The following is a 26,500-nucleotide window of genomic DNA, read 5'->3' on the forward strand; positions in this document are numbered from 1 at the left end:
GGTTGTCTCTTTCTCCACCCTCTTCCTCTCCCTGTCCTGTGCCTTACTCATTTGGAGCCACATCCCTCACTACTTTTTCCTAGGGCTTCTCCCGAGGTCTTGTCTTTGCCTGGACCCCTGAAGAAACCCTTTTGCAGACTCCATCCTCCTTTAATCTGGGCTGTTTGCTGTTCTCTCAGTTTCACATTCCATTGCCTTCAAAATCTTCAGTCATTTAAAACACGTGATAATGTGTTTTTACCCCCTCTCATTATAAAAAACAGTCTCATTGGGAAATAATTGGAAAATATAGATGAGTATAAAGAAGAATATAAACAGTATTCCTAATCCACTCCAATCTGACCATAGCTAGCATTTTGGTGTGTTCATCTCTGATCTTTTCCTGAGAACTATATATTTATATAAATTTTACTTTTAATTTCTTTTAAAAATTTTTTAAATTTCTTTTTCTTGAGCTCTTATAGGATATATATAGCTTTCTATTCTGCTTTCACTTTTCATTATATAGTGAGCATTATAATAATATCATTAGATAGTTTTTGAAGACCTGGTTTGTAATGGCTAGTGATTGATGCTCAGGGAGGGATTTTGATGCTATTGTGTTGTTAAGCCAGGAATTCACACACAGACACAATCCTTACTTCCTGCAGTCATCGTCATTGTCTTCTTCTTCTCCTCCTGCAGTGCCAGGGATTGAATGCAGGGTCTGGTTCCTGCTAGGCAAGTGCTGTACCACTGAGCCGCATCCCCAGCCTCCTCCCTACAAGGTATTCCTCCTTGTCAAAAAGCAAGGGGACTGCCAATAGGCGGCAGCAGCCAAATGAGAAATAAGGAAATACCCCGTCTACACTGGCTCAGCAGGAACCCCGAGACCAGCACGTCATGCTTGCTGGTCTTTGTGAAGCCTCCTGACCCTATCCCTCTGAGATGATCTGCACCCGTGAAGCAGACTTGGACTTCACTTACCTACTTGGCTTTGTGTAGCTTTGGCGAATTGCTTACCCTCTCTAGATATTTCCTTATCTGCAAAACAGGAATAATATTAGTGTTCACCTCGTAGGGCTGTTGGGCAGATTAAAAGACATAAACATAAAGTGCTAATCATAGTTCCTGGTAGAGAGTTAATGTTGGTTTCACCAGTCCTATCATTAGAATTTATGGGATTTAAAATTTTTTTGTTATTATAAATTAATCTATTTATTAGGATTCAATAACTATTGAGTACTTAGTATGTGCTAAATATTTTTCTAAATCCTGGGAGTGACAGGGGTAACCAAGATTAAATAGGTATTTGAGCTTATGGAGTTTGCATTTTATTGGGGAGATGTGATAAATAAGCAGGGTTAAGTTCAGACAGTGACAAGGGCTCTCAGTCAAAGGCAGAGCGATGAACTAAGGGGTGGCAACTTCAGGGAGAGTGATCAGGGAGGACCTTTCTGAGCATTTATGTCTTCTGACATTTGAGCCAATGTTTGAATGACAAGGAGAAGAGCTTGGAAAGGGCAAGACTCTGCGGTGGACTTGAACTTGGGGAGTTTAACCAGGATTCAGAAGCAGGGAGTGATGGGGAGTGGGGACAGGAAGAGGAGGAGCAGGGATGACTGGCTCATGGGGAGCTTTGGGGGCAGCATAAGGAGTGTGGATGTTATTGGAAGGTGTAATGGACATGCACTGGAGGATTCTTGTATAGAAGAGGAAAATGAATGAACTCTGTGGTGTGCCGCGCACGCTTTTGAGAACTTATTGTTCCCATCTCTTTCTGACTCTGTATTCCTTGACATATTGGTAACTTGAAATCAGGTGGGATGAGAGTACTTGTACCACAGAAATTTCTAGTAGATGCTACGAATCAGGGCTTTCTTTTCCCAGAGAGCCAGTTGTTAAACATTTACCAGCACACCACTGGAATGAACCAATCTAGGCTTTAAAAACACCTCTTTAGCTGCTGCGTGGAGAATGAATTATGGAGAGGTGATATGCAGTTTTGACTGCAGTTTTGAGAAATTCCTTAGGATAAAATTACTGGAAGTGAAATTTACTGTGTAAGAATTATGTAATTGTTTCCCCTACTGAAAATTTTCACCAATTTTTACTTCTACGAACAGCAGGGTACACTTTCCCTGCACTCTTGCTAATACCCATCATTCACCTCCCCTCCTGAAAAGAAAAGAATAACACTTAGATGAAAAAAGGTGTCTCTTTGGATTCCATATTTCTTGCTAAGGGTTTATTTTTTGAGGGCTGATGCTGGCATTTAGGCAAGGCATTTTTATTTTGTATATTTCTCCTGGACACTTAACATTGGCATTCCATGGTGCTCCAATCCCAGGGCCTGTAAAGTGCTGCCTGACCTGGTACCACTTCCGTCTAGCCCCATCTCCCACAGGTTATCTGTCCTCTCTGTCCCCCGGGCCCTCTGGATTTCTCTCTCTTCCTGTTCTGGCACTGTGTACAGTCTGTGTCTTCTGTCTAGAACTTCACCTTCTGTTCTATGCAGCTGATTCCTTTTTGTCCTTCAGGTCTGAGCTCACATCTCCTCTCCTCTCAGAGAATTTTCCTGTCTGTTCTGTCAGGGCGTAATGAACTTATTGCTGGAACCAAAGCCATTTCTTTATGCCCAGGACAGTTTCTGACACATCATAGGCTCTCCATATATGTTTTTACGCATCTGGTTATCTTTTTGGATTCTCACATAATGCAGCTAAAGGAGTCCTTTTAATTGGAATATCTAGGGTAGGCTTATTCCAGCTTACTGATATTTGTGGAGTAAAGTTATCTGAAGTTCAAAAAGAGTTCAGTGATTGGTAACAAAATATTGCACAATAGCAGGATATTATAGCACAATATTATGCAATATCAAAACATCTGTTGCCTACATGAAGTGATAACCCATGGATTGGGAGAAGGTATTTGCAAACCTTATGTCTGACAAGGGCTTAATATAAAAATACATCATACAGAATTCAAATAACTCAATAGCAGGAATGCAAATAACTGTAGAAAAGTGGGCAAAGAACCCAAATAGACATTTCTCAAAAGAAGACATACAAATGACCAATGGATACATGAAAAAATGGTCAGCATTGCTAATTATTAGGGAAATGAAAGTTAAAAATACGGTGAGTCATCAGTGCACACTGGGTAGAATAGCTATTCTCAAAAAGTCAAAGAGATAAGTGTTGGCGAAGATGCCGAGGAGAGGGAGCTAACTCTTGTACACGGTTGGCAGGAATGTAAATTAATATTGCCATAATGGGAACCATATGGAAGTGCCTCAAGAGCTAAAAATAGAATTACCATATGATCCAGCAATCCTACTTCTGGGTATGTATCCAGTGAAAATAAAATCAGTATTTTGAAGAGGCATCTGCACTGCCACATTCACTACAGCATTGTCACAAGGGCCAAGATATGGAATCAAGCTCAGTGTCACTCAATGGGTGGATGGATAATACGGAACCTATGTACCCAATGGAATGCTCTTCAGCCCTAAGAACAGAAGGAAATTCTGTCTCTTGTGGACAACATGGATGAATCTTGAGGAGTCTATGCTAACTGAAATGAACCAGGCAGAGAAAGACAAATACCACATGGTCTCACTTATATGTGGTAGAATCTAAAGCAGTTGAACTCACAGAACCATAGAATGGTGGTTACCAGAGGCTGGGAAGAGAGATGAGGAAGTGGGAGCTGTTTCTTAAAGGGTATAAGGTTTTAGTTAGACAGGAGAGCATGTTTTAGAGATCTGCTGTACAGCGTGGTAGTTATGATTAGTAATAGTATACTGGATATTCCAGAGTGGCTAAAAGAGTAGATTCTAAGTGTCGCTACAAAAAACAATGAATATGTGAAGTGATAAATGTGCCAATTAACTTTATTCAATCATTCCACAATGTAAATATGTGTAAAGACATCAGTTTACATCCTACAAATGTAGATAGTTATTATTTGTCAATTAAAAAACATAATAAAAGAACCCCAAATTTGTTACTCATAAAAACATGAACGACTAGGAACTATCACTAATTGCTCATTTCTTGTGACTTCAGTGACCTCCTGGTCACCTCTGACTGGTCATCCTAAAGACTGTGTACCACCAATGACCTCACATCACCATCGGTGTCCCTTCTCACTACATGGCTCACGTGTGTAATCTAACTTCTGTCAATTTATACTTTCTTTAAAAAATTTCCACAAATTCCCTTGATCTCATTCCTCCTTCCTCCTGCATGAAAGCTTCTCCATCTCTGTCAGATCATTTCCACCAGTGTAAAAACATGCTGTGGAATCTCACATAAAAAACCCACCAAACCTGCCTTCCCTTGACCTCATCCTTCTATCCTCCATCCCTTTCTCTGCTCTCTTTTGCCACAAAACTTTAGAGAGTTGTCAGTTTCATCTGCACTTTCCCATCTCTCCTTCTCAACCACCCTCACACGTTTCTGTTTCCTAAAACTGCTCTTGGCAATGTCCTTAGTGACCTCTGTGCTCCTGGTCCAGGCCTTTTCTATTTTATTTGACTTCTCAAGGACCCTGATAAAGTCGACTAATCTCATTCTGAAACACTTATCTTTCCTGGCTTTTGTGATGGATGGTGTTCTGAATTTCCTCTTGTGTCTTTGACTGTTCCTCTTTAGTCCTGTTGCTAGTTCTTCCTCCTGTGCTATACCTTGAAGGTATGTGTGCCTCAGTGTTGGGTTCTGGCTGCTTCTCTGTGTTCACCCCCCTAGAATCTCATCCAGTTTTTGAGTTTGTATAAATACATGTGCAGATGGCTCCCGCATTGATAGATCCAGGCTTCGTCCCTTCTCTGGGTTCCTGAGGCTTAACTCTGACTTTTGACCTAAGCCGTCCTCCAGCCTCTTTTCCCACAGAGGACTCCGCCATCTGTGTTGTTCCGATACCAGTACACACCAAGGAGTTAAAGAAGGCGTGTGTGTGGGGGGGAGCAATAGCTGCCCCCTCCAAGGGTGTTATTGCCAGGGTGAGTCCTGTCTCCAATCCCACCCTCCACATTTTATCATGCACTTGTCCCTCAGTATTTGTGGATGCTCCAGTCCCTTTTGTGAAACGGTGCAGTATTTCCACGAAACCTGTGTGCTTCTTCCTGTATAATTTAAATCATCTCTAGGTTACTTAGAATACCTGGTACCATGTTAATGTTATGTAAATAGTTGTGTATCATGTTGCTTAAGGAATGATGACAAGAATGTCCTGAACATGCTCAGTACAGATGCCACTTTTTCTAGATGTTTTCCATTTGAGGTTGATTGAATCTGCAGATGTGGAAGCTGAGGATATGGAGGGCTGACTGTCTATGTCTCAGAACACAATATGCTCAGCCAGTTCTACCCACAGCTCCCACTTCCTGTCCCTTTTCTTAGGAGTTTTGGACTCATGATGGCTCTAGAATCCAAGGCACTGAAAGCTAACATATTCTGTCTGCTTCAGAAGTTATGCTCATGCCAGAGAAGACTGACTTCCTGTTTTATTGGGTAGTACAGCCACTGGGTCCCTGTGATGTGGAGCAGGAATTGCAAATGAGGGATGGCGCATTTATGGAGATTCTTCTAAGCCAGTGGGTTTGTTCTGTTCCGTTACCATTCTCATTTCTTAGATGCCTTTGTTTCTTGTTTCTTTTTCTTTAGCATATTTTGGTGGGAGTGGGAGAGTTTGAGTGAAAGATTGTCAATCAGATGATATTTTAAGCCAGAAATCCCTAGAGAAGTGCAAATGGAAACTATGCAAATGAAAAATTCTTTATACACATCAAAATTCAGAAAGGTGGACAGTACCACCGTTGACACTGAGGTGAGAGATGGAAACTTCCATGGACTCCTGGTGGGACCATAACTGGCACAACTATTCCAGAAGAATCCAGTGAAATGAAATATGACCAAAAAGTCCCACTCTGGCATTCTTTGTACAATGCCAGAGAATTCTTAAGAGAAGTCTTTGTATAGGTCTGAAAAGACATGAACCAAGATTTCACGGTAGTATTGCTGTGACAACAGGGAGCTGGAGACAATCTGGATGCCCATAGCAAAAGGGACAGATAAGGAGAGCGTGGTAGACACAGCTATGGGCTATGCAGTAGAGGAGCCTGTACATAGTTATCACTCAGTGGATAGACGTTCAGATGTTGGGTGATAAAAAATTGAAACTGAATGAAATTCATAACATTTTATGACGTAAATAAAAGTGTACCCACCAAACACTTAGTTTTTATGGATTTATGAATCTTTAAGGTTCCATGTTACACGTGTCAGAGAAGGAGCCCATGCTGGGGGTAGGGGTTTGAAAGTGGGAATTAGGGATGAACAGGGAAAAGCCCACTGCTTTGGAATCCTTTCAGAGATGTGGAATAACAACATGTATATGACATCAGACACAAATCTCAGATCTGAGATTTCCCTATGAGTTTCAGAAGACCAGATTCATATTCCCTCAATATAAAGAGTGTTTTTTTTTTTATTTGCTTGTTTTTAAGAATTGCCTTTACACCAGAATCTGAAAGCTCAAGTAGGCATAACTTGATCTCTGTCACTTAGGGCTGCTTTCTCTTTTTGCCCCCCAACTGGTCCAAGCTGCAGGTGGAGAAAACTGCTAAGCACAACCAAACCTGTCATCCCAAGTGGGAGCAGGGTCTGCAGCCCTCTCAGAGTCGCCAGCACCCAGCATGGCGACTGGGAGTGACGAACTCTCAGTACCTGTCACCTTTAATTCCCGTGTTTTATTGGCAGCATTTTTAGTGTGTACATATTTATCCTGGCAAGAGGCTTATTATCTGAGGCATTCTCCCAGCCCAAATCAGATCTTGCCCAAAGTGACAGTATAGTACCATCTACGGAGAGAATAATATCTCATCTGGCCACGGGTATAAAAACATAAAAATAATGATGGCCGAATCCAGTCCAACACGAAGCAGCATCTTTTTCCATTTCAGAGACACCTCTCTGGAAATCTGTTCAAATTAATCCAATCTCACACATATACATTGAAAGCCTACTAAGTGCTGGGGGACAGGAACCTAGGGAGCAATTTCAGCAAGATGGCCAGAATGTTCTAGATTGTACAGTAAATAGAGTGTGGTACATCAAGTACATTCCTTTATGCAATAATAGTAATAATAGGAAATAATAAGGACTTACATTTATAGAATGCTTTATACCTTTCAAAAGTACTTTCACGTCAATTATCTCAGCATGGTTTGGCGACCACACTCTCAGGCAGTACCTGTGATCAGGTAGATGTTTTCTTAGGAAAATGGTCTCCAGCATTGGGCTACCTATTTCTTTAGGATGCGTGAGTGTGCGGGGAGGGGTGGGGGAGGAGGCAATTGTCATATGCTTCCATAGAAGGAGACGAAGAGGCAAGACTGAAAAGTTCCCCATCCCTAGGAGAGAAATCTTACCTCAGTAATTCCCAACCCTGCTTACTGATTCCCCCAGGGGTGTCTTGAAATTCTTCAAAGGAAATTAATTGTAATTCACTTCAGTTTTTAAAATACACAGATATACTGAGTAGCACAATGCTTCCGGGCAGGGGTGGACCTGGGGAGGTAGACTGGAAGTTGTATGTGTGTCAAAGAAGCTGTCAATTAGCCACAGAACAATAGGGAGCTGACACTCCCCCAAGTTTGGAGGAGTGATTGGTCTTATTTGCACCTGCAGGGTAGGCAGAGGCGAGCGAAAGTGGGTGGTGTCAATGACCGAAAAAGTTGAAATAACTTGGATGACCGCGGTGACTCCATACTCTAAAGAGAAGATGCTCTGTCCGTGGCCACTGCTAGGAAAATGCCCAGCTCTTCCCAGAGTCTGGAAAAGCAGGATTTCTGCCCCCCAGGGATTGTGTGTCCCCCAATGGGTGGTGAGGTCTCCTTTTACCATTACTATTTTTAATTGGCTTAGTTAATGAATCAGTGCTTTTAACATTTGCTTGTCGATACCAAGAAGGTGCTGTTGGATGCCGGTGAGCTTTAAGAGCACAATGACATTGGAAAGGCCAGCTCTGCTCTGTCGTAGCGTCTGCTTGGTGCAGACACGTGGACACCTGTGTTCTGGTGCTCAGACTTCGGGGGCGACACGCTGCATGTGGAGGAGCTCCCTGACAGAGGGCCTCGCAGGAATGGATCAAGCGCCACCTCTGCCTTCTGTCTTCCTGCCTGGCTGGGCCTGCAGGGGAGCTGGGGCTGTGGGAAGCTGCAAGTGTGTTTGAGCCGGAGGCGAACTCGGGTGTGTTCTGAATCCGCACAGCACAGTAGGAAGGGGGCCAGAGGAAGTGGCTGGCAGTAGGAGAGCTCTGTTTTGGGAACATGGGAAGCCGCCTGGGAGGGGGTGATGGAGGAAAGGAGGGGGGCCGAGAGTTGGGGAAGCCTGAACTTGTCTCATCTGGCAGCTCAGACAGAGACACTGTGGTGTCTACTCGTTCTCGGCTTGTGTGGTTGACCACTGCATTTTGGAGCCCATGTGGACCTGGGACTCTGGCTTGCCATGTCGTGAGCCACAAGAGGCAGCAGCTCTGCTTCCCGTGACACTGGCATGGGTCGGGGAGGATTGGGCTTAGGTGAGAAGCCACAGGTGTGGAACCAAAGGGCTTTGTCTGCGCTGCCCACATTGTTCTCGAGCCTTCTCCTCCCAACCCGCCTCCCTACTTCCTCTGCTGGAGTGGGGTAGCATGGCCTGCCACCCAGAGGCAGGGTGCCCACAGGGCCTCTTCCAACCTCAGGATTTCCTGGTTCTGTAAGACCTCAGAAGGAGTTTGGGGATATGCTCGTGTCCTGGTCCTTAGAGTTCACATAAGCCCAGAGGTTCCCCATGCTCAGCCCTTTTGTACCCTCTGTCCCCTCCCTTCCGTCCATATCCAGAAGGTGGTGACATGGTGGGTCTGGGGCTCAACTGGTGATGTTCCACCCCAAGCGAAAAAGTGTCTCAGTGCCCTGGGCCCAGCTGTCCCATCTTGAGGCTGCTCCCTCCACAGGGGTCTGTTTCCACAGAACAGAAACCCCCTGGTCACCCTCATCAGTCTGGCTCATTGTGACATTCCTCTTCTCCCTTAGCACAGGAAGGGCAAAGCAGAAAGCTCATAAGCCAAGAAGGGGCCGGGGTACCGATGGAAGTGAGCCGGCCATGTGCAGAGGGTCAGTGCAGCTCAGCAGGAAATGGCAGACTGAACCCGAATTCTGGCCCTGGCTCTGTGAACTGTGTCTGTACAATTTCTTCCTTTGCAAAATGTGGAAAGAATCTCTACCTCATAGATCTAATCTATAAAATGTACAAAAGCCCTGTGGGAACTGTTGTATCCCAGGTGGAGGTAAGGGACTGGACAGAACTGTCCTGCCTTGAGTTTCTCAACCGAAGCCCAGGTCACCCCTCTGTCTGCCACAAGTAGACGGTGGCAGATCCACCTTGTGCTGGGTTCCACCTTGTGCTGGGTTCCACCTTGTGCTGGGTTGTTTCCGGATCGCTTCCCTGGATTCTCCCTGTAGATCTGACAGAGATCAGCAAACGTGCTCTCTTGGTTTCTAAATATTGGAGGGGACTAAGAAAATGTCTTCAATGTATTTTGAGCCCCAGTGCTTCAAAGCCAAGTGCGCTCCTGAGGAGAAGCACGCAGACATGAAAAGGCAGGCAGCCTGTCGCGGGCAGGGCCACGGATGGGCATCCCACCGCAAATTCACAAAGATATGCGGTTCTGAGGTGTGATGTCGTGCCACAGCCGAGGGGTGCAGGGATTCTGACCCCCACTTTACAGATAAGAGAACAGCGATGCTTTGTGTCAGACGGTGGTCAACTCCAGTGGGAAGAGGTGAAGCCAGGATTCAGTTCCAGATCCTCCAACTCCAGAATCTGTCCTCTTCCTCTTGCAGCACCGTGTCTCGGATGGTGCATGCGATCTCGATATGCCAGCTCTTATCCTGCACCCACCTCAAAGCAGGACTTGGTGCTTTAATGAATCCTAAAAATAATCTGGCTTCCTAGCACACGGATGAGAAATGGAGCTCTCACTGGAGATTCTCTGGGGCTGGATGAGGAAGACATTTTATATTGTACATGGTCTGGACAAACTTCTTTGAATTCCTTTTTAGGACCTCAGTTCTTCCCCCTAATGCCTTGCTCTTGGTCCCACTTCCAGGGCTAAATCATTCTCCCTCTTTTCCTTTGGTCCCTTGATAGCTCCTCCTTTGTTCCAAGCGACCCACTCCCAGTCAGCGCACCCCAGGGACCCACTCCCAGTCAGCGCACCCCAGGGCAGTCAAACGAAAGCCTGGCCATTATTTGAGCTGGGTGCCTCTGCTGCCAATCCACTGAACACCTCGGCTATTCTAGCACACCCCCAATGGCTTTGTGGTGTCCCCCAAGGCTAAGGAGACTGTGCTCTTGGTCACGTGGAAGAGAATGGAGAAAGAGAGAGAATGGCCAATGGGACAGAGAAGAGGGGAATTGAAAGGCAGAATTACAGAACTTGATGATTAATTGGGTGATACAGAGAAAGGGCAGAGAAGAGATGGCAGCTAGGTGTTTGGCTGTATCCACAGGGTAGAATGAGATGGAGAATTCTGGGGAGAAGCAGATTTGAGCCAGAATGGGAAGAGGAATAGCTCAGTTTTGATCATAGGGCTTCCCGGCTGTCTGTCTGGGCCTCTGGGCCTCCCATCGGAGCCCAGCAGGTGCACTCCCTGCTCCAGCCCTGGCTCCTCTGCTGGTGCAGCCCAGCCCGAGTGGGGAGGTGGGGGCAGCCAGCCAGCTCAAAGCGCTGGGTGCCCTGTGCATCAGCTGGCTGCCACCATGAGAGCACCTCAGAGCCTTCCGGAGTCTCTCCCACCTTGGGGTTATTCAGTTCCACTTTTTCAAGCTCTGGTTCCCCGCCCCCCCCCCTGTCAATTTTTACCCACTGGCTTTTAATCTTTTAGAAATTGCTCACATCTCTGGTTCACCAGTCTCATTCTTGTTTTCCTGTACCAGATCCAGGTGTATTCTTAAAACACAATAAAATAGAGGGAGAGGAGGGGGGTGTGTCCTGAGATTGCTCTCTTGATCACCTCTCCTATATGTATATTTGTTTTCATGTCTCCTGACCTTGAATTTATTAAAAAGCAGGAAAATTGGCTCATTCCTACTTTGTTCCTAAGCACTAACCAGTTATTCTTTTCCTTGCACTTGGGAACTTAGTGTTTTAAAGGAAATGTGTGGTTTCTTCTTTTGCAAATGAAAAAAACCCCACAAGATTAAAATACGATATGTAATTTTCGAACTCAATATTTGTTCCTTCCTATATTTCCAAATTAACATTATTCAAGAATGCCTCTTTTGTATTTTTAAATGAATTCAATCAAATGAGAGAAAATGATGAACAGATCAGAAGACCTGGAGTGTTGAATCAATTTCCCTTGCTCCTGGGAAGTGAGGATGAGACTGGGAGGTGAGAATGAGGCAGGAGGCGAGGATGAAGGAAGGTGGTGATTCTCTGGCCTGGAGCCAGCCCCTCATCTAGCTGGCCTACTGGTGGGGAGCTTCCCTCAGCCCACCCACGTCTTTGCTGCACATCTGCTCTGTGCTTGGCGTTACACCAGGAGCACGAGATCCAACAGGGGATGCAGAACAGTGTTCCTGCCCTGGTGGAACTGGAGGGATCAGCCTCACACACAGGTAGAATATTTCAAGGTAGAGAGTTAGAAGTTGGAGCATTTGACAAATCTGGTTCCAGCTTTACCTCACTTGCTGAATTAGTAGTTCCTACAGGAAGGATCATCCGGGTCCCCAAAAAGGAAGCATCCCAATGGGAACACATCTTTGCATCTTTGCATGTGGCTCCAGAATTTCCATTGGTTCAGTAGAATTCTCAGCAACCCACCTCCCAGGAGATAATTGCTCTCACAGCCCGCTACACTGAGTACTGCCAGATTCATGGGAGGAAGAGGAATGTGAGAATGAACGCACATTCTTTCTGCAAATGACTGTCACTAAGTCATCTTGGAACTCACCTGAAGACTTGCACTCAAGGTAAAATAGCATCAATTTTCCAGGCTGGTTCCTTTTGTGCTCGCCAGCAGGGCTGACCTTGGTTGGATGCTTGGGGACATCTTATATTGCTCAACTGTGATGTTCATTGGGGGAAACTTCCAGGATGGGAGAGGACGTGGCAGGAGCCTTTGATCCAGAGTATTCCAGTACAGGTATAAGATTAGCCCAAGATTAAATACCACTCTGACTTTGTAGCACAGCATAGATTTTGCCTCTGCCCGTTATAGAGCAGAAGTGAAGCTCATCCAAAGGGCCTGGGCTTGCTTGGTGCCAAGTGTTGCATTCTGAATGTGTCAGAATTCAGTGGCCTAATGAATAAAGGTATTAGAGGTTATCTCCTTAATACAGCAGACTACTATTCATTAGAGGGGCTGTGGGCTCCCATCAGCATGAACTACTTATCAGCTTCTTCTTGCGTCTGGTGTTGGGGTGGCTAATGCACTATAGGAAGATTCAGAGACATTTAAACAGATTATCAAATGCCAGGCTGAATTAATGTTTGCAGCATTTTGGCTTGGGCTGTCTAGATCCAGAAGTACTCAAGACTGACAGCAAGAGTTTATCTTGATCCAAATGCTCTCAGTTCAACCCCCGTTGTAGCATGTGCCTTTGGATTACTTGCACCCTGTAGTCTGGGTGCGCAGCAGATTCTAACGTGATGGGAAACATCATGGACCGTGTCATAGGTGTCACTTGGAAGGCTCTTCTGGAAGCTGTGGGGTTGTGGCACCTACTAGATCACTGTGTTATTTCTAGATACCCATGTTAATGTTTAAATGGCACCTGGTTTGTTTCCCGTTTCCAAATTGCACATTTCTTAGAAGGGTGGTTCTTTGGAATTGCACCTGTTGGGTCCTTTCTAAATCCCAGGGTAATCTGGCTCATTGCTTTTCACATGTGTGATGTTATTCTGCGTTTTAGGGTTGTTTGATAAGTTCTCAAATGTCACACCTCCATTCACCAGCTGCCACCAGGAAGAAAGTTGTCTGAATTAGTGACTGAGAGCCTAAAAATCTCAGGATATCCAGGTTTCTTTTGGGAGCAGTTAACCGAGGGGGAAAAAAACACTGCTTATTATTCCATTTTTGGATTTTTTTCCTTATAAAAATAGAACTATATCAAAAAACAAATCTATATTTGAGCAAGTACTTGTTTTACTATTTCTGCTGTTACAGGCAACCACAAATTTAGTGGCTTAGAAACCTCAGAAGTTTATTGTCATCCAGCTTTGTATGGCTGAAGTTTAGTCGGGTCTCATTGGACTATGGTCGAGGTGTCAGCCGGCTGCTCCTGCCCAGAGTCTAGCTCTGAGAGAGAATGGGATCCTTGCCCGTTCTGGTGGCTGGTAGGATTCATTTCTCTGCAGTCTTAGTGTGCACTCTCCATTTTATTGCTGGCTGAAACTAAGGGCCATTTCTTTTGCCTGTTTTTTTTTTTTTTTAATTTTGAAGGGCTCATGTGACTTAGATCATGTGATGAGATAGATGAGACTCCTTTTCAAGGTCATATGAGGAATGGTCTTAATTCCATCTGCAACCTTAATTCTTTTACTTTACAGATTCTGGGCAATTGTATGTAGATCGCTTTGGTGGCAACTTCTGCCTGTCACATTTGTTTATTTCTCAAACCCCACAGTGCATTTAACTTACATTCTAGAGGTTACAATGGGGAAGAGGGAAACTAATGCTTATTGAGCACCTACTGTCTTCTAAGTCTCATGTTGGACTTGCACATACATTTCCTCATGCTAACAGCTCAGTAAATGAATGAAGTAGCTGAGATTTAGAGAAATTAAGTGACTTGCCTAAGGTCCATACACTAGGCATTGATAGAGGCAGGATTTGACCAGGAGGTTAAGACTCCAAAGTCTAGTTATTGTATCTAGTTATCTAGTCTAGTTATTTTTCCACTACATCATATTTCTCCTGGGATCTCAAATGAGAGCCTCAAATTCAGTTTGTTCAAAGATACATGCTTCCTTTAAGTTCACTCTAGTCTGTTTGAGGTCTGAGCTTGAGGTAGAGTGTAAATTACTCATGTTCCCCTCCTTCAGTCTCTGAGAAGCAGCAGGGCCAAGTTTGCATTTCTACCTGGGACAGCAGAGACCATTGAGAAAGTGAGGAAACTCTGTGTCAGGACCATTGCCTGGGTTGAATTCTAAGCAATCTAAGAGTGGCTTAAAGAGGTATCTTATCTGTGATTAGTTAGCTTTCCATTACTGTAACAAAATACCTGAGACAATCAACTTACAAAGAAAAATATTTTGGATCACAGTTGGAGGTTCCAGTCCAAGAAAGTTGTCTCTGTTGCCTTGTGATTCTGGTGAGGCAGTATATTATGACAGTAGCATGTGTAAAACAGAACTTCTCACTTCATGGCCAGGAAGCAAAAAAAGAAAAAGAGCCAGGAAGTGCTGGGGCTCCATATCCCCTTTGAAGGCACACCCCAATGACCAACCTTCCTCCCACTAGGTCCTACCTCTTAGAAGTTCCACCACCTCTCAGTAGTGCCAAATTGGAGGACCAAGCCTTTGATTCCTGGCCTTTCAGAACATTCAAGATCCAACTATAATGCCAGACATGATGGCACATACCTGTAATCCCAGCAGCTCTGGAGGCCGAGGCAGGAGGATTGTGTGTTCAAAGTCAGCCTCAGTAACTTAGTGAGGCACTATGCAACTCAGTCAGACTCCGGCTCTAAATAAAAAATAAAAAGGGATGTGCCTCAGCAGTTAAGCACCTCTCATTTCAATCCCTGGTACCAAAAAAAAAAAAAAAAAAAAAAAAAAATCCAACTATAGCCTTACCCCTACTCTGTCCTACCTTGACATGACATTCGGAGGCTGCAACCTTGCAAAAGGTGGTTCAAGTCCCCCATCTTTTCTGCTTGTCTGAGCTGCCTGGGACTCTGAGGGTAGTCCTTGTTATCACAGTTGACTGGAGCTGAGCCTTAGAGCAGCTTGACAGCTGGGTCAGAGCTGGGGGAGCTCTGAAGAGGAAGACCTTCCAGGAACTTCGGGGACAAAAGGAGACAGGGTGGGGCAGGTGGCAGTGCCACGTTTGGTGTGGCTGTTGGCAGGGCCACATCTGGAAGGCACCAATTCTGCAAAACACCCCAGATGTGTTTGAACTGATTCCTTGCTAACGCCGTTGTTCTGGATCTGGGAAGACTGTTGACCTTGTGGCCCTTTGGAAGCTCACATTTCCACACCAGAGATATTTGGTTTGTGCCTCAGTTAGAAAGATCCTGAGAGACATTCATTTCCCCTCCTAAGAGGCCTGCCACAATTACAACTCGTGGAAGCTGCCACTATTTCCGTCCCATGCAGACAAATATGTGCAATCCCATGGACACTTTTAAAGAATATGATCAGCTTTGTCCTACTTCAGTGCTTGATTTTTTTCTTCCAGTTTGGTATTGCCCTGGCAGGCTGGTGGTGCACCATGTTCTGTCCTTGCACGTTGGTTAAGCTGCCTCTGACATGTCAGGATTACGAGGTGCCGACTTGCTTTGGGTCCTGGCTACAGTATCTATTGTAATCTCTTCTCACCCTTCTCCTTGGCACTGAGTCAGAAGTGTTGTACAGTGTGGTGTGATGCCTTCCTGTTTTCATTTAGCGGGTGGGAGGCCCAGGCAGGAGCCTGGGTGAGCAGACTCCTGGAGTCCCTTTTGGTTGCATGGCCAGTTCTTTCCCACAAGCCACTTCACATGAAAGTACTGGGATGCAGGCTCCTTGGTTTCATCTCAGGAAACATGAATCAAGCATCTACTTTGGTATCAAGAAACAACAACAACAAAAAAGACAAACCTCTCTATTAAAAGAAGGCAAATACAGTGTTATCATTGCAACGATAGGCAGGGGAGGATAGGGATGGTGAGGGCAGCAGGAGGCCCCACCCAGCCAGCAGTTGGTAGTTGGGGAAGACTTGACAGACACATTGGAGACAGACACATTGGTGAGCAGTGTATGTGTGTGTGTTTGTGTGTGTGTGTGTGTGTGTGTGTGTAAGGGATTCAAGAAGAGTTCTAGGCAGATTAGACGGCATGAGCAAACCTCCAGAAGCCAGAGAGTTTTCAGGCAAAGGAGAGAATTAGAAGCAGAGATTATGGGTGAGTCTAGAGGGCAGTAATGTAATGGATAGTGGACGAAGAGAGGTTAGATGAGCAGGAACTAAAAACCTAGGTGATGCTCTGGAGGCCAAGTGAAGAAATGAGTGCTTCACCTCGGGGAAAGGCTGAGCTACTGCATGATTGTAGAACAGTTGCATGATTGAATTTGGCTTTAAAGAAGATGATGTTGGCTGAGTTATAGAGAAGGCTTAGAGGAGGCAGCCCCAGAGTCAGGGAGCCCATTGCAATAGTCCTAAGTGAGAAAAGCAGGAGGCTGATTTAAGGACTGGGACGGGGAGAGTGAGTGTATTTGAGAGATGGGTAGGAATTGGAAGGACAGGACTTGTGAGTGATGGGATGGGATAAAAGAGAAGGAGACGGCAACAAGGATACTCTGAGTCCCAGCTTAGGCAACGGAGCAGATGATAACACGGTCATTCATTACCGTGGGGGCATAGAGGATGGGGCAGGTGCAGGAAGGTGGGGTGTAGTGTGGATTTGTAAATTTGAGGGGTGTGTGGGATAGCCAGGGATCGAGGTTGAGTTGGTATCACACATGAAGCCAGGATGGTTAGGAAAACACTGAAATACTGCTGTGTCACGGATAAGCAGCCTCTGCCCTGAGCAGCCCCTTGTTCAAGTTCCCCTCCACCACCTTGCACATCCTAACTAATCCTGTCCCTTGGACCCCCCACTATCTGATTAGTGCCCTTGCCATATCAGTTCAAAATTTTTGACATCTCTCTTTGGGTAAAGGGTTTTAAAAACAAAAACAAACAAACAAACAAACAAAAAACAAAACCCAAGAGCCAGGAAAAAGAGAGGTCATGGCTCAGGATACTCTAATTGAGAGCCATGGGCCTAAAAGCTGAGTCTTGGATTGGGTGAACGTCTTCAGGAAGAATGTACCGAAGAAGAAGAAAGGGTTATGGACAAGGACTGTGGACGTTATCCTGTGGCAAGTGAGAAAACAGTGTTTTAAGCAGGGACAGGAGGAACTGGCAGAACCTGAGGACTAAGAGGTGTGCCAAAGCAATCTGAGAATGTCACTGGTCACTGCCCTTCAGGAACTTACTCCCTGGATGGGGTAGGCAAGATGGATGCTGCCTCTCAGAGGAATGGGCCCCAGAGTGATGATGAAGCAGCAGGAAGCACAGAGAGTGAGGTGTTTCCCTGAAACGTAGCCCAGAGCCCCCCTGACCCCATTCCTATGGGAAGACTCTTCCTCAGCCTGGCCCTCAGGGCCAGCTGGGGGCTCCTTCAGCCCACTTGCCTTCACTGGACTCCACCATGGAAGACATTGCTCCTTGGGTGAGAAGATGACCGAGTGACTTTTGAGTCCCCTGAATCATCAGGCAGGGCTTTAAGTCACTGCATGCTTTTTTGTGTGGTGCTGTTCCTCTGAGGCGCCATCCACTGCAAGCCTTCAGCAGGTACTTCAGAGGATACTGCAGACCAGGAGCAGAGGCTGAGGGGAGTCAGAGGTTAAGGAATGAACCGTGGCTCCAGCCTTTAGACCCGATGGTTGGCTTGGTTACACCTTGCTAGTGGTTTGCAAACTCTGTTCCTTGGAGCCCTGTGGGGATGCCTTGGGGAGGCAGGTGGTGGAGAGGGATTGGGAAGCATCCAGGAAGCTGGGATGCAGCTCCCAGCCCACCTCAGCCAGATCTGGCAGGTGCTTGCCAGTTTCCTAGTCAGTCTTCTTTGGAACGTTTCTCTCAAGGAAGCATTTCCTGGTGTGGCCACCCTACTCTGTCCTGTTTTTCGCAGTGTCTGTGGGTAGGTCAGAACCCCATACAAGATCTAGCAGGACACTTCCTCTTTTCCCACCCCCACTCTTGCCCCTGGACCTGTGTCCTGTGGACCTTCTCAGGATGGCTTCCTGTGCCCTGCGCCTCCCCCTGGATTCCTGCGCCTCCCCCTGGATTCCTGCTCCTCCAGATTCTAGAAGAGCCAACACAGACATTTACCAGCTTGGATTCTTTCCCAGACGCGCCTTGTTGCTGTCCCTGTAGTGGCCATCAGGAGGACAATTTTAGTGTCTCCAAATATTGATGGACTTATATGTGGACACTTTGTGGCAGTATTTCCCTGAAACCAGTGCATTTCAAGCATTTGGATAAAAATGACCTTGTCCCCAGAAATTGTATTTTCGTTCAAACCATCCTTTTTCCACGAAATTCTTTTTTACATGCTACAGTTTGCTTTACTATGCCAGTACGTACGAGTTAGCGCACAAGAGGCGAGGCAGAGGAAATCACTTTAATTCCTTATTATACAGTAAAATTAAGAGTTAATATTTTTGTGGTTTCAGTTTCTGAGAACTGCCTAATGCAGTGGCAACTTCCCGACTCACGTTTTTTTTTTTCTTTTTCTCAAATATTTACTGAGTACCTAGAGTTGGAGGTGCAAAGGTCAGATCTAGATTCTGTAAAGAACGCAGACATTTTAAGGAATAGCTCCTGTCTTTAAGGGATTTCTTTTTCTTTTTGGTCCCAGCACATATTTAAATAATACAAGAGTCAGGAAGGATGGGTGGAGAACATGCTGAAGAGGGACTGGAAAGGTCGATCTCCTTCAAGGTTCCCAGGGAGAACACTGGTGCTGTGACAGGTGACCCTTTTATATTCTGCTCCAGAATTGTGGGTGTCGAGGTTCCTCCCAAGAACCTCCAGAGGCTGGTGGTCAGACCTCTGAACTCGTTGATATTGTTGCCTCTCCTTGAAATTCACTGCTGAGTGCGGATGTCCAGAGTCCAGGACAAGGTATAGGAGCAAGTCCTGGAGGGTTCAGGGAAGGCATTATCCCTGTTCATATATTCCTGATAAAATGGCAGTGGAAAGTTACAGCATTGTGAATTAGGAGGGACCTTCACATCCAATCTGAAATAAAGGTATTTAGCTGGGAGCCTGCTAAGGCCGGGAAGAGGTGAAAGGAGACCCTGAAGGCAGAGCAGATATAGCTCCATCTTGACTCCCAAGAGGATGCTCCACCTCCACATAGCTGCTGCAAAAGTAGGTGACAGTTTGAGGGTTTGGGAAACTTGAACTAATGCATCTGGGGTATTATTCTAGGCTGGACCACGCGTATCATAGGCAGATGTTTTTATCAGTATCATTCCAGGACTTGGGGCAGAAAGTGCAATTGTGCCCTCTTCCCGCCACCCCTGTTGTTGTTTGTCATCTCCCTCTTACCCTCCCCCCTTTTTTTGTTTAAGTATTTTCCTGCTCTGACCTGACATCCACGCACTTGGAATTTATTCCACGTGCTCCAGGCTTTGTGCACTGTGGAGGATACAGAGAACGTAAGGCCGAGCTTGACCCCGGGGATCTTGCTGTCTAGCGCGCAGAGAAGACACGCAAAGCCGAAGAGTTGGATAAACATGACAAGAGAAAACAAAACTAAACAAAAATGCAGAGCGCCGTGTGATTAAATGTCAAACGAGAGATCTATATCTGTGATATTCCCAAATGCTAATTTATGGATTTGTGCCTGTTGATGACAACATTTTCATCCGTTGGCTGTGAAACGATAAAAATAGGGCAAGTAAGTGATTATTTCATAAGGCTAAATTTATTTTATGGGATTCGCTGAGATTATATCCTTTCAACATTTTAGTGCTAAGTGCCCTTTCCTCTATGAAATGTTGGGGTGTAAATAGTGGCAGTTGTTTCTGAAAGCCCCTACTTAGGAAAATAAAAAGTTGGCTGCATTCTGTTAGTTAACTTTCAAAATTTTGCTCATCCTCGAGATACGAAACCAAGAGAAGCACTCGTGGGCACAAAGGGCTGGAATCAGGGGTGGTTATTATGTAGTGTGTTCAGGGCGAGCTCCAGGGGTTTGGACGGATAAAGATGAGGAACCGGAAGTATGGGAGGCTTTGAGACACAGGGGAACTTTCTCTTGTGGGAATAATGTGAGAAAAGCTTGGGAGCAAGATTAGAGGGTTTGTTTAGGGCAGCAGGGGACAGGCTCAGAAGTCTTGTCTGCTTATTGGCTTTGCCAGTTCACCCAGCTATTACTACAATAAAACCCGATCAGACTCCCTTGTGTCAACCAAGTCACTGTCCTGAGCCACTTGCTGCCGTCACTGAGTCTACGGCCCAGTCCCCCTTGTATTCCAGCTCTACCTTCCATCTCACATACTTGTTTTTCACCTTGGCTAAGCCTTCACATCTGGCACGCACCAGCTCATCTCTAGTTTGGACCTTGGGCTTCCGTCCTTGACCATCATTTGGACTTGCTATTGGGTCAGCCTGACTTTGCTCATTCTGGCCTTGTGCCTGGGATCCATGCCCTAGGCGTCACCCTTGATGGCAGCACCCACACTGTGCTGGTCCTTGCTCTGTGAGGAGGACTCAGTGAGCAGTGGTGGCAGGCTGTGTCACAGAGGGGACTGACAGAATGCAGGAAGACTCAGCAGGACGTGTTGATTGGGTCAACACGAGAGGGAGGAACAGCGGCACAAGCCTGGGGGACTGAGGCCAGAATGGTCACCACTGAGTAATGTGGGAAGGGCGTGTGGCTGGAGGAGGAGGGGAGTTTGGTGTCAGGGATGTTGAGCCCAGGAATTGGAAAGGAGGATGGGTAGGGCATGGGACAGAAGTTAAAGATGGGTCCATTTGGAGTCCTGTAGGATTCATGATCAAGGGCTTCTGGGCAGGGAACACGTCATTGCTGCTGGTGCAACTGAGTGAAGAAGAAGCATAGGAAGCATGGAAATTGGTGCAGGAGAAATGGGCGGGGAGCAGGAGGCTGTGGAGGCCTCCGGGGTCAAGAGGAGAGAGTCCACTAGCTAGAGATCACACATTGGGTGTGGTGTGTGGGGGGGTGGTATCTGTGATTCTGGATGAGGAGTCATGTCTCACTGTGGTGGCAGTGTGAGGGTTAGGGAGGGGTGTCCTTGCTCTGTGATCTGAGGTATTCCCTTGGAACATACTCAATCTCCTCCTTTGCCTAGAGTCTTCTCATCTTTCCCTACCTCCTCCTCTTCCAGAGAAAGAAGTCCTTGCCTCCGGGAACTGAGTAGCTGGAAGGCTTGGAGAGGGTAGGGACCAAGGGAGCCAGCCCTTCTTCTTTTGGGCTCTCCCACAGGCTGCTGGGAGCAGTGAATCTATTTGAGCTTATTTATGTGCCTGGAGTTGAGAGCTCATGTTTTGCTTATTCAACCAGCTTCCCACGCTGCCAGGAAGGTGCTAAGCAGCAGAGATTCATGTTCACCCTCTCTGCGTCTCTCTGTCTCACCCTCTCTTTGGTATTCTTCAACTCCAAAGGGAGCTAATATTTACCTGCAGCATTAGCTGTGGGATTGTGGGATGTGACAGCTGGAGGTGGAGAAGACTTTCTTTTCTCTTCCTCCTCCACCTGTCTTTCCCCAGAGGGTTGGAAAGGGAAAAATCATAATTGTCATCTTCAAGACTTCCTGGCTGAGATTTCGGAGGTTGCTGGGAAGAGGCAAGGGGTCTTACGTTAGCTTGTCTACTAAAAGGCAAGTGTCTTAGTCCCTTTGCTGCTAGAGTGAAGTGCCATTAGCTGGGCAGCTTAGAGCAACAGTATTTCTCACAGTCTGGAGGATGGGAATTCCAAGATCAAGACAGTAGCAGATCGCATGTCTGGTGAGGGCCAGCCATCTTCAAAGATGGCTTTCCTGGGGCTGGGATTGTGGCTCAGCGGTAGAGCACTCGCCTAGCACGGGCGGGACCTGGGTTCCATCCTCAGTACCAGATAAAAATACAGGCATTGTGTAGTATACATCTACACCTAAAAAATAAATATAAAACAACAACAACAACAAAAAAGATGGCTTTCCTTTCATGGTGTCTTCATGTGGTGGAAGGGACAAGGGATCCCTCTAGAGCCCCTTTTATAAGGGCTCTGATCCTGCTCATGAGGGCTCCACCCTCATGACCTAATCCCCCACTGCCCTGCCCCTGCAAGGCCACACCTGATTTTGACATGAACTGGAAGTGGGACACAAACATTGCAATAAGGAAGGAGGATGACTTTGGTGGGTAGATGGCTTTGAGGAGCTGCTGTAGAGATAGGGCCAGCCCTACCTGGGCAGTCTGGGAAGGGGGAAGACTGTTAGCCAAGGCATGTTGTTCCTTGTAAGTTGAGTGACTCCAGTGTTGGGGACTAGGGGATATCGATGACAGTCTGAGGCCTTGCTGTGGCTGGCTAGCACAGGCAACTTCTACAAGGGAGGCCTAGTAGATTTCACGTTGCTGGGCACAATGTGTAGGGCTGGGGCCAGAGTTGCTCCCTAACCTCTGGGGATGTGCATAATGGGCAAGTTCCCACACAGCCCACTGCTTGGTTCTGGCTCAGCCTGCTTCCTCACCTGCTGACCCTTCAGGAGTTGAATGCACATATGAAGTTGAGTAAATGTCTGAGGCCAGGAACAGGGGAAATGTCTCAGCTTCTGAATGGCAAAAGGAGAACTAACTGGTGGTGTTCTAAGACCCTGCTATGTTCCCACTGTGGGCAGGATCGTCTCTTCACAGGGTTGTGGGAGGCCAGGACATGTAGGGAGACGGGGGGGTTGACAGTGGTGGGGATGTCAGCCTGTGTGGGTTCTGGTCATGGTGTGGGTCTTCCATCTGCACCTGTGAGCAGCTCCCCACAGCAGGCAGAGGCCCCTCCTGCGCTCACTCCTCTAGTTCCCGTTCCCTGCCTTTCCAGCAACTTCCCAGAAATCCTGCTGCGTTCTTCAAGCTGCTCTTCTCGGCAGTGTGTCAGGATTTTCTCTTGCCCTGATTTGTCCTTCTGTTGCCACGGGAGCTGGCTTGGGGTCTCCAGCTGGTTGGAGGTGACCTGCCGGTAGGCCATGGAGACCCAAGAAGACACAGGGGGTCTCAGGCTGCTGCTTCTGGAACTCCTGGTACTGCAATCCCCCTCTGTCCCCCACCCTCACCTCCTGGCGATTCCCACAACTTCCTGTGCCTGCCAAAAGGCAAAAAAAAAAAAAAAAAAAAAAAGAAGGGAGTAGCATTTTCCTTTTGTCCTGGCCATTTTGGAATCAACAAAGCATGTGCTCCCTCTTTCAGGGTGGAACTTTGTAAGTCCCTTGCATGGGGAACAAAATTCTTAAGAAACGTGATGGGTTGATTTCTACCACCTTCAATGAGGAAGAGAAAAGAGGGAAGAGGGAGCCAGGATTGAGCTGCCAAAAGCCACTTCTAAGAAACACAAAGAACCTGACGGATGTCTTGCAGGGTTTTGACGTCTGTGGATTCAGTAGCCCCTAGCTGGGAATCACCAAGCCCAAGAATACAGAAAATGTGGGATCTTGACTTCATTTTCGAGGGGCCCGTGCTTTTGGTACATTGCATTACCACAGGTTGGTCTGTTCACTGTTTACTTTGGTTTTCTGTTTAAATAACTTATTTACTACCCATGCACCATAATTGTTTCTTACCCTGGAACTGCCCTGTTGACACTCACCCTTGAACTACTGAAGGCTCTCTGGGGCAACTGGAGGGTGAAGAGGAGATTTATTCTCTGCACAATGAATTTCTGGTCCAGGAGAGATCCAACAGATGAGTTCTGTGTCCCATTGGACCATCCTGAGACAGACACGGTTATCCTGGAGCAGGGCTGGTATTTTAGTCAGCATTTTCATCACTGTGACCCAAAGACCCGACAAAAACAACCTAGAGAAGGAAACGTTTATTTTGGCTCATGGTTTCAGAGGTCTCAGTCCATAGATGGTTGGCTCCATTGATCTAGGCCTGAGACAGAGCATCATGGTAGAAAGACATGGTGAAGGAAAACTGCTTAGGACATGGTTACAGAAAACAGAGAGAGACTACCACTCACTGGGGACAAAATATAAATCCCCAAATCATGTCCCCAGTGACCCACCTCCTCCAGCCACACCCCACCTGCCTATAGTTACTGACAAGTTAATTCATATCAGGGCGTTAATCCACTGATTGGGTCACAACTCTCCCAATCCAACCGCTTCACCTCTACATATTCTTGCATTGTCTCACACATGAGCTTTTGGGGGACAGCTCACATCCAAACCATAACAGATGGCTTAGTAACATGTCATTTTATTGGCTCTCTCTTTACTGCCTGCCTTACCTCCTGTTTTCCCTACTCCTGCTCCGGTGTGATGGCATTTCTCAGTGAAGACATCTGAGGCTCTGCTTTCTGGGGATCCCAGGCTAAGACAGACAGGTGATGGGGAGCTGGTGAGGACAAAAGTTTACATCTCATGAGAATCATGGTCATTAGGAGTGTTGACTCAGGCAGACCAGGACACGATTTGATGTACTTTTTAACAAGATGACTTCGGTTGCAGTTGCGAGAACAGATTGAAGGGAGGATGAGCAGCGACGAGGCTACTCCACAGGTCAGGTAAGGGAGGGATCATGGCCGCAAGGAGCAGAGCCTGTGTAGTTGGAGACAAGGGCATTCATAAGGCAAGGCTAGATTGAGATGGGTGCCGGGTGGAGGGCCAGGTTTCTCAGTAATGGCTCACCTCTGGAACTTAATGTGTGGTTCAGGAAGATGGAGACCTTCCTCACCTCTTGGACATAATAGTAAGACTTCAGCTTTGGGGGCTCTGTTGGGAGAACTGAAGACCTTTTTAGTAATCTCAGGACATTGCTTAAACCGTTCCATGGTGCATCCTTGGAAGAACTAGCCTGGGTCCCCCACTTAGTTAAACTTCCCTTTTATCTGTTTAATTCACTTCAAGTAGTATTTCATGTGAGGAAAGTGATTCATGGGTAAGCATGCAAGGAAATGCTGCTTTTATTATTGAAAACTAATTAGTTTAATAGGACAAGTCCACGTCTTGGATTCCTAAAGCCCTGGGTTTCAGTTCTAGCTTGACCAGTCCCTAGATGTGTGGCCTTGGTCTCAGCTTTGCATTTGTAGTATGGAGATTGATCACACCCACTGCCTGGAGTTGTGAGAATGGAATGATTTCAGTGTGGAAAGTGCCTGATGCACGCTTTTCTGCCCGCTAACTGCTCCCACAGTGAATAAATCCTGTGGCAAGGTCAAGATCCGTGGGGATTGATTGAAGTGTGTTCAACCTTGGCTCTCACCTGACTGACTTCCTTTCAGGATTCTAGGGATTCTGGAGTTTGTGCCAGTAAGGGAGGTAATGGATCATTCCAAAATATTCCTCCAGAGTTATTCTTGAGGCTAGAATCGAACCCTTACTTTTAGAGGCTCAAAGCTGGGTCCCTCTATGTATTACTGTGATGGTGCTCTGTGAGGTGCTTAGACAAGGTTGTCCAATCCATTTTATGGATGGTAGATTCCACCCTCCAGGCAGTGCCTTCCCACTTGGCAATCAAACTCTAGGGCATCTCTCCCTTGTGCTGTCTTCTTCACTCACCCAACTAAAGAGTAATACTAGTTCCCGCGAAATGAAGCATCAGTCTATGAGAGTGGCTGATGGGAGCCACTCATGTGAACCTCATGCCCATCATAGATTTGATCCTTTCTAAATTACAAAAGTATTTTATGTTTGTTTTAGAAAATATGGAAAAGTACACAGAAGGAAATCAGAATCTTCCACAATCTCATCATGTACAGTTATTAATCATTAACATTAGATAAATATTCTTCTAGTTTTCCCTCACCTATGCATGTATGTGTACACTCATAAATATACCCACACAGTTGATTATTTCTAAATGAGGATTATAGTGTGCACATCTTGCTTTGTAACCTGCTTTACTGATTAATAATATATTGTGAACAGTGTCCTATATCATTAAATATTATTTTACTATACGCTTTAAAATACTTGCAAAAGTTTCATTACATGACTGTTATAATGTATTAGCCAGTGCCTCATTTTTGTTCACTTAGTACAATACAGATTGTAGTTTTTGATATTCCAATTACCAACCCAGTTGCTGGTTTTATAAATGCATATTTGTGTGCGAGTCTGGTGATCGGATAAAGACAAATTCCAGTTCCTAGAACTGGAATTTTTAAAGCAAGGCTCTGCACATTTATGGCTCTTGAGAAGTGCTGTGTGGTCTTCCTCAAGTCTGCTTGTACTAATTACAGTCCTGACAAAGGTGGATGAGGTCCTCTACATCTTTGCCCAACAATGGGTCTTTTAATTAGGAAAAGTAACAGTTATGTTATATTTCAAATGTTTTGAGTAGGAAACAATTAAGGGATACCCTTTTACCCACTCTCAAGATTAAATGAATGATAACATTTGCCATGTTTGCTTCATCTCTTTCCTACTTTTAAGGAAGTACAATGTTACAGATGCACTTTTTAAAAAAACTTTATTCCTTGTTCCTCATTCCAGAAGTGACCACTTCTCTGAAATTGGTATTTTTGTAATTTTGCTACCTATATATTAATGAATGTGTATGAGTGTT

At 45.9% G+C, this 26,500-nt stretch overlaps 1 protein-coding gene across 1 annotated transcript in view; it reads left to right on the forward strand.

The window, feature by feature from the left end:
- The window catches only part of Cacna1e (calcium voltage-gated channel subunit alpha1 E), a 443,649-nt gene that overhangs the window by 100,060 nt on the left and 317,089 nt on the right, over nucleotides 1–26,500 (forward strand). The gene's annotated exons all lie outside the window — the stretch shown is intronic.

The sequence above is a fragment of the Marmota monax genome, unplaced genomic scaffold, assembly GCF_021218885.2.
Source record: "Marmota monax isolate L192 unplaced genomic scaffold, Marmota_monax_Labrador192_F-V1.1 WCK01_AAM20220418_F8-fsc00209, whole genome shotgun sequence".
NCBI classification, from domain to species: domain Eukaryota; kingdom Metazoa; phylum Chordata; class Mammalia; order Rodentia; family Sciuridae; genus Marmota; species Marmota monax.